The sequence below is a fragment of the Papio anubis genome, chromosome 13, assembly GCF_008728515.1.
Source record: "Papio anubis isolate 15944 chromosome 13, Panubis1.0, whole genome shotgun sequence".
In the NCBI taxonomy this organism is placed as follows: domain Eukaryota; kingdom Metazoa; phylum Chordata; class Mammalia; order Primates; family Cercopithecidae; genus Papio; species Papio anubis.
In genome coordinates, this window is record NC_044988.1 from 90,921,686 (window position 1) to 90,930,294 (window position 8,609).

An 8,609-nucleotide genomic window follows, 5' to 3' on the forward strand; every position below is an offset into this window, starting at 1 on the left:
CCTGATGCTTTCAGAAGCAACCACCCTACTGGTTTCCACATCTTTCATCTCCCTTTTAGGTGGCTGAAGATTTTAGCTTCAGCTTGTCCAAAGTCCCAAATGACCCAGAGAGATTATGTGCTTAGCCACTGTCTTCCAAGGGCTGGTCGTTCCTATTCTGGAAGATAATTAGGATTTTCAGTGCCTCACTGCCTGTCCAGCTCAAGAATCATGGATCAGTTGGAGGAAAAGTTAAGGCCCTATAATAAAAAGGCAAACCAGAGTAGCCTATTTCCTCTTGAGGTGAGTGGCCCAGGGCACAAGGCAGCTTTGGTTCTTTGTCACTCATTCTTCCCCAGGGCAGTGCTCTCTTCTGCATAGGTGTAGCTAGGTTCTAGCTGGTGGGAAAGGAGAAGACAGTGGAGGAGGCTTGCTGGTTATCTTAGAACCCAGGCCCAGAAATGGCACGTCACTCCCACTTCATTCCCCTAGTGAGAATTCAGGCACGTGGCCACCCTAAACACAAGCAAGGCTGGCAAAGACAGTCTAGGGGGACAGCCATGTGCCTGGCTCCCATTCTACTTAGGCAAAAAGCAGAATGGAAAGCCTTTTGGTGAACACCTAGCAGTCTCAGCCGCACATTCCAAATAGCTCTTATTTCCTTGAGGGTCTGAATGAGTTTTCTAGGACTGCCATAACAAAGTATCATGAACTGGGTGGCTTAAAACAACAGAAAATGTATTGTCTCACACTCTGGATGCCTGAAATCTAAAATCAAGGTGTCCACAGGGCCACATTCCCTCTGAAGAGGCAGTGGAAGGAACTGTTCTCCAGACCTCACTCCTAGCTCCTGGTAGCCACAGTTGTTTCTTGGTTTGTGGCTGCCCCACTCTAATTATCTCTTTTTTTTTTTCTTTTTCCATTATTTAACATGTGTTTTCCCCCCTCCACCAAGACAGAGTCTTGCTCCGTTGCCTAGGCTGGAGTGCAGTGGTACGATCTCAGCTTACTGCAGCCTCCACCTCCTGGGTTCAAGCAATTCTCCTGCCTCAGCCTCCCAAGTAGCTGGGACTACAGGCGCATGCTACCACAGTCAGCTAATTTTTGTATTTTATTAGAGACAGGGCTTCACCATGTTGGCAGGCTGGTCTCAAACTCCTGACCTTGTGATCTGCCCACCTCAGCCTCCCAAAGTGCCTGGATTACAGGCATGAGCCACCATGCCTGGCCAACATATATTTTCATTTTATGTCCAAATACCACATTTTCTACATTAAAATATAATTATATTGACTTCCCCTGTACCGTACACCCTCAGAGAAAAAAAAGAGAAGAAATTTACACAATTTGAAAGGTAGAATGCATGGAGTAGGGAAGTTGCTATCACACCCAAGTGACAAAGAACACACAGAGAGACCAAACAGTTAATAAGGCACAACTGCATAGAAGACAGCTCAGGGCTTGCATCGGGAAGGAGCAGGAATAAAACTCCAAAACTTCTAAATGCCACCACCTGTGCCACAAGATTACCCTGAAAAGGCAGAAGTAGGTCAGAAAGCAGAAACAAATCAGTGATTTTCCAAAGGCTGCTTCCTAACAGAATTTAAAATATCCACAAACATAAGAACCTTTGCTTCTCACCTTGCCTTCAGCATCTGGCAAACACTTTAGAAACTTAAACCACTATTCACATGTCAGAATGTAGAATGGCTATAGGTTTTTCTTTCTTCTCTTGTTGTACCCCAAGCAACCACTCTATTAATGATTTTAGTCATGTGATTCCTCTGCATGGAAACTCAGTAAAGGTCACCAAAGACAAGACAAGGCTTTTCACTGCTACCAGATAAATACTGGCTGTGCAAAAGTTGTAGGATTCTGTGTGTTGCTCAGAGAGGGAGAGCTGTAAGACACAGGAATCTCAATGCATATGCAATAAAGAGGAAAAGGAAATTCCTTTTACTCATCTGTTTATTGTATAAGAAAGAGCAAGTAGACAGTCAAAATCATCTGCTAGGCTGGGGGTAATGGCTCATGCCTATGATCTCAAAACTTTGGGAGGCCGAGGAGGGAGGATCACTTGAGCCCAGGGGTTCAAGACCAGCTTACGCAACATAGTGAGACCCTGTCTCCACAAAAAGTTTTTTAAAAATTAGCTGCATGCGGTAGCACATGCCTGTTACAAGTCCCACCTACTTGGGAGACTGAGGTAGGAGGATTGCTTGAGCCCGGGAGTTCGAGGCTGCAGTGAGCTGTGCTCACACCACTGCAATCCAGCCTGGGCAACAGAGCAAGACTCTGTCTCAAAAACAAACAAACAAACAAACAAACACAACCAACCAACCAACCAAAGAAACCATTTGATTAGAGCAGCAGCACAGACCCACAGGCACATCAACAACCCAAAAGAAAATGCTCAAGAAAGAGCATCTTGGCTGTTTTGAAAAGAGTCATCTTTTAGACCTGATCTTGCCCCTAATTTAGAGACCAAAGCATTATAGCGCAGAGGCTGCTACTCTCGAGGAGATTGACAGGTAAGGTCTAAGAGACCCAGATAATGAGGACATTATTAGATAACTAACTATACCACTGTGTACAATGCAAACATCAATAAGAAAACATCACCTCATCCCTGCAGCTACTTTAAGCAAAGCACTGAAGACCCAGGTTTTCTGAATAGGGAATAAAGTCCATTAGCAGTTTAAAGCATTCAACACTGGAACAATATGTTACCTATTCTTTGTTTTTAATTATAGGTTAACATAGTAAACTCCAACACAAAGGTGAGGCTAGGGGAGTGCTAAAGGAATAAAGAAAACAGAACCAGTATTTCACAAGTATATTAAGCAGTGATGAAACAACAGCCAATGCTTTGCAAAGTCTCAAGGGTAAAATTTGCTTAGGTGCTGTGATGGTTAATACTTAGTGTCAACTTGATTGGATTGAAGGATGCAAAGTATCATTCCTGGGTGTGTCTGTGAGGGTGTTGCCAAAGGATACTAACATTTGAGTTGGACTGGGAGGGGAGACCCACCCTCAATTTGGGTGGGCACCATCTAATCAGCTGCCAACGTGGCTGGGATGAAAGCAGGCAGAGGAACGTAGAAGGACTAGACTAGCTTAGTCTTCCAGCCTGCATCTTTCTCCCATTCTGGATGCTTCCTGGCCTTGAACATCAGACTCCAATTCTTCAGCTTTGGGACTCTTGGTCCTTCGACCACAGACTAAAGGCTGCACTGTCAGCTTCCTTACTTTTGAGGTTTTGGGGCTTGGATTGGTTTCCTTGCTCCTCAGCTTGCGGATGGTTTATTGTGGGACTATATCTTGTGAGCGTGTGAATCGATACTCCTTAAGAAATTCTCCTTTATATAGATATCTATCCTATTAATTCTGTCCCTCTGGAGAGCCCTGACCAACACAGGTGCTCTGAGGGGTTCTCTCCAGCATATCTTTGGGGAAGATTCGGAGCAGTTGCCAACCAGTATCCAAAGTCTCATAGACAGTGTGATTTTCATGAGGACCCTGAAAAATAAAGTTCCTCTCAAACTTCTGTGGAAATTCCAAGTCAAGAAGACCATCTGAGCTAAGGGCTTCTTCTCCAACTACAGCAATCATGGCTTGTACATCCTTCCCAATAGTTTGCATACAGCTGTTTACATACATCTGCATGATCCTTCCTGGTCATTCCTTCTCCAATAGCAGACTTCATGAACAGTGATAGTTCAGGCAGCACCTTGATAGGTGGGTAAATCTCTCTGTTGTGTAGCTGTCTATCCACATAGATCTGTCCCAGTCAGGTCAGAGATGAGTGAATGATATCATTGGTAGGCATGGTAAGAGTAGGAATTTGAGTAATCGAGCCATTTCTACCTTCTCCTCGACCTGCATGTTCATATATAGTGGCTAAGTCTGTATCAGTGTAACCTGGGAAGCCCGGTCAACCAGGAACCTCTTCTCTGGCTTGTAGAAACCTCTTGAAGTGCTTCAGTAGACGAACTCATATCTGTTAGGATAACCAATACATGTTTCTCACATTGATACGCCAGAAATTCGGCTGTGGTTAGAACCAGTGAGGGATGATAATCCAATAGTTGGGTCATTAGCCAAGTTCAAAAATAGGCAGATGTTGTCCATTGAGCCATTTTCTTCAACACCAGATTTGAAGAACCAGGCAGTTTCCATGTTTACATCCCTAGCAGCAAATACAATTGGAAAATTTTCCTCAGTGTAGTCTACATCTTTGGATTTATTTAGCAAACCAGTCTGGTGGCAGATTTGAGCTGCAATCTTTGTGTAGTAACCCAGCAGCAGAGAAGATAAAAATTTTCTGCCCCGGCAATACTGTTCACACTAACTATGGCTGAAATGCTGGTCCGAATTATCTCCTCTGGGTAGATTTGACATTGAGGATTGATTGGCCATCCCATGATATCAAAGAAATCTTCAGCCAGTACAAGAGGACCTCTGTCAATGGGTTTTCCCGATTCAATGAATACCCAACCAAGCATATCCTAAGACACTGATATTAGGGGAATATCCCCAGTCCTTTGAAATACCTGAACAACTGCCTTGGAGCCACCAACTTCTAGAACTTGCCCGTGTCTCTTTGTGCCATCTAGTAATGTCCAGTGGACAATCTCAGCGTCTACGGGAAACTTAACATGATCTAAGATCACAAGTGGACCATGGACTCTTGATGCCGTGCTGTATGTACGGCAAGGCTGGGAGAGGTAGTTCCGACTAACTGCCAGCACCTGCTCCTGAGCTCCCACCATCAGCGGGCATGGGTAGTTTGGGTGTGGCCCATTCATAACCCCACGCATCACCTGCAGTGCCATCATCTTGACATAGAATTTTCAATGTGTGTCTCCACATTGTCTTTCCTCTGTATTTGTCTGTTTCCGTGTCCAAACTCCCCTTTTTAAATGACATCAGTCACATTATATTACTATTAGGGCCCAGCCTGATTATCCCATTTTAACTTGATTATATCTGTAAAGACCCTATTTCCAATTAAGGTTGCAATCAGACATCCTAGAGGTCAGGACTTCAAGACTTTTTGCGTGGGGTTTGTGATTCAACTTACAACAATTCAACTCATAACAAGGTCTGTTGTCTGCAGTCAGCTCTTGGGTGCTGATATCTGTATGCTCTGTAACAGAAGCAACCCTAAGCAAAGAAAGAGAATGTACTGGAAGTGTATTGGGTGGCTCCTGGAATCAAAAGAGAACTTCAACAATCAGGCCTTGGGAGAGGCAAAAAGTCCTGGACATCTCCGTAGGGCCTGCCTTCCAGATGAGTCTGCATCAATATCCTTCTGGCCAAGTATCCTTTTTCTCAAGATACAAATTCTTGGAAGAGTCGGTTGGGTTAGCCTGTGGTGGAACCAGGACCTGTTTGGGGCATGTGAGTGGGATAAAATGACGGACAGTCTTGCTAGGGCCTCATGGGGTAGAGGAGAGGCAGTTCTCCAAAAGAAAGTGAGGGGTGGCTGCTAAAGATTGGGGAGGCATGTGTTGTACAGGTGAAACCGCAGGTGTTTGCTACACGTTGTACTTTGTTTAAGAAAGACTTCCAGCTCAGGCAGTTGTGTTTCTAAATGTTGTGGCACTTAAAGGAGCCATTTAGTCATCTGGAAAATGCAGAGTTGTGGGGAAATGCAGTGTCATGTGGTAAAAAGAGCACTCTTGGGGAAATCAGGAGAGCAGGTTTTGTTTGGCTTTTTAAAATATTTGCAGATGGTATAATTCTATCCTGAAAACTGAAGGGAATCAACTGAAAAGCTCTTGGAAACAAGAAAGTTCAACCAAGTATCAAGTTACTAACTGGAAATAAAAATAATGCCATACAGATCAATGAGAAAGAAAGCATAAAAGAACCAAAGATGTTATTCAACTTAGCTACAAAGGCAGCTGGTAAAAGAATAAACTCGGAAAGAAGTGCAAAAGGCCTTTATTAAGAGAAAACATCAGATTCTCCTTGGAGGCGTAAAAGACAAAGGGTAGAAAGACTTGGGAGAATAAAGATGTCATTTCTCCCTAGATAAATGGATTAATTCACTGAAAGATTTCGGGTGAACAAACAAACAAAATCAAACCTGAGCCAATGAAAATTCTAACTAGGTCTTTTAACTTGAAAATATGAGTCTAAAACTCATAGGAAGAGTCCCTGTCTGGGGATGTCAGGTCCTCATAGCCAAAAAGCTTCTCCCCCAGGTTTTGATTTTGGTTCTGTCATTTAATGATCTGTGAGACCTTGGGGCAGGTAATGTAACCTCTTTGGGCCTTAGTGTTTTCTCCTGTGAAGAGGGATAATCCTATCTTTCTGCTTCACACAGCTGTAGCAATGATCATGTGAGAGAAAGTATTTGGAAGTGTCTCATAAACCATAAAGCACATTTCATGCTGCAGTTGCTATTTTTATTCTTCCATGATGCCAAATAAATAGGAAAAATCACAATGCAAAAGGTATCCATTGCTCTGCAAAAAGATAAACACATCTTATTAAACTCAGATACATGATGATTTTTAAATATTTGATTCCTGTGAAGGAGAGAAAAAAGCTAATGCGAGCTGTTTGCTGCTCAGTGAGTAAGTGAGGGCTCACTCTCTGGTCGTGGAACTGAGCAAAAATGCTTATGGCCTCTCCCCTGTTTCCAACCCCAAACCCCTGTGTTGTCATCTGTAGAATGAAAGGTTTTGGACTTCAGGGTGTTTGACAGCATGAACTTTGAAGTCTCTACAGATCTTGGTTCGAAACATAGTGCCAGCAATTACCTTGGACAACTTATTATTTCTTTGGTTTCAAAATCCATCAGACAGGCATGATAATAATCTCTATTATTATATCTATTAGTATCTCTCAAAGGAATGATAATAATATCTACCTCATCAATCCTCAAGAAGACTTGAGAGTTAAATGGGATAATAAATACTAAGTGCCTGGAACCTAGTAAAAGCTCAATAAATGAGCATTATAAATAATTAACTATCATAATTACCATCATTATTATTACTCTAAGGGCCTTTGCAGCTTTAAAATTCTAAGATAATATGTCAGAGAAGAGCTAAAACAGGGAGGAAACAGAAAAGATTCGCTTAACAGGGCTTGAGTCAGTACTTGCGAGGGAGAGATTTTTCTGGAAGATGTCTTGTGTATTCATCATAAGGCCTCATTTAACCTTGGTGGCTCACAACCAGAGTTCGGCTGGGCCTGCTGTCCTCTGGAAAAAGTGGGCTAGAGGAGTAAGGAACCAAAGGGGGCTTGGCAGGGGAAAGCCATGGCCTAGGGACCACAGTGGATGGTTCCTTAGAGAGTGTTGTCCAAGCTTTTTAACTTTTATAAAATATATGTTAAACTGAGGAATTTTTTTTTCTGCAAATAAGTTTTGTGGTAGGCACTGTTGGTTGCCAAACCAAAGCTATGCCCTTCTCATTCCTTGACAGCGCAACTCTGAAAACATTGTTCAGGATCAGACAGCTGAGTGGCTCAGGAGAGAATGGTGCAGCCTCAGAACAAGGGGCAGGAGGAAGCCTGATTACTCTGGCCAGTGATTGGTTTAGCAATGGGCATGTGATACAATTCTGGCCAATGAGCTATCAGGGGGTGTAAGGCGTGTCATCTTTTCCTTAAGAAAGAGGAAAATTTTCCCAGAAACCCCGCCTGCTCTTGGGCTTCTGGGTAAATTGTCCTCATCTTTAAGGGAAGGGTGACGTACCCTTTCTCTGGCAGGAACATAAAACAGCACAACCCCTATGGAGGGTACATTAGTTTCCTATCACTGCTGTAACAAATTACCACAAACTTGGTGACTTAACACAACACAATTTATTCTCTTAAAGTTCTGGAGTTCAGCAGTCTCCCTGGGCTAGAATGAAGGTGTTGGCAGATCTGTGGTCTCTCTGAAGGCTCCGGGGAGAATCCACTTCCCTGCCTTTTCTGGCTTCTAGAGTTTCGTTCCTTGCATTCCTTGGCACATGGCTCCTTCCTCCATCTTCAAGACCAGCAACGTAGCATCTTTAGATCTCTGTTCTGTCTTCATACTGCCTTCTCCTCCATGGTAAAATCTCCTTCTGACCCCACTTTATAAGGAAACTTACGATTATATTTAGAGATCACTTCGATAATTCAGGACACGCTCCCCATCTTAAGATTCTTAATCACATCTGCAAAGTCTCTTTTGCCATATAAGCTAACATCCCAAGGTTCCAGGAATTAGGATCTGGTTGTCTGTGGGGGCCATTAATTAGCCTATCACAGAGGGGATTTTGGTACTAACCAGCAAAATTACTTGTACATTTATTTTTTTCAAGGTCAGGGTTATTGAGGTATAATTTACATATAGTAAAATTCATTTTTGGGGGGGTGGGGGCGGCATTTCACTCTTGTTGCCCAGGCTGGAGTGCAATGGTGCGATCTTGGCTCACTGCAACCTCTGCCTCCGGGGTTCAAGAGATTCTCCTGCTTCAGCCTCCCGAGTAGCTGGGATTACAGGCATGCACCACCACGCCCAGCTAATTTTTGTATTTTTAGTAAAAACAGGGTTTCACCAGGTTGGCCAGGTTGGTCTCGAACTCCTGACTTCAGGTGATCCACCCACTTTGGCCTCCCAAGGTGCTGGGATTACAGGTGTG

The 8,609-nt window shown here is 43.4% G+C and overlaps 1 pseudogene; it reads right to left on the reverse strand.

The window, feature by feature from the left end:
* Positions 1–2,702: 2,702 nt before the first annotated feature.
* On the reverse strand, positions 2,703–8,310 carry LOC110741364 (annotated as a pseudogene).
* Positions 8,311–8,609: the final 299 nt, after the last annotated feature.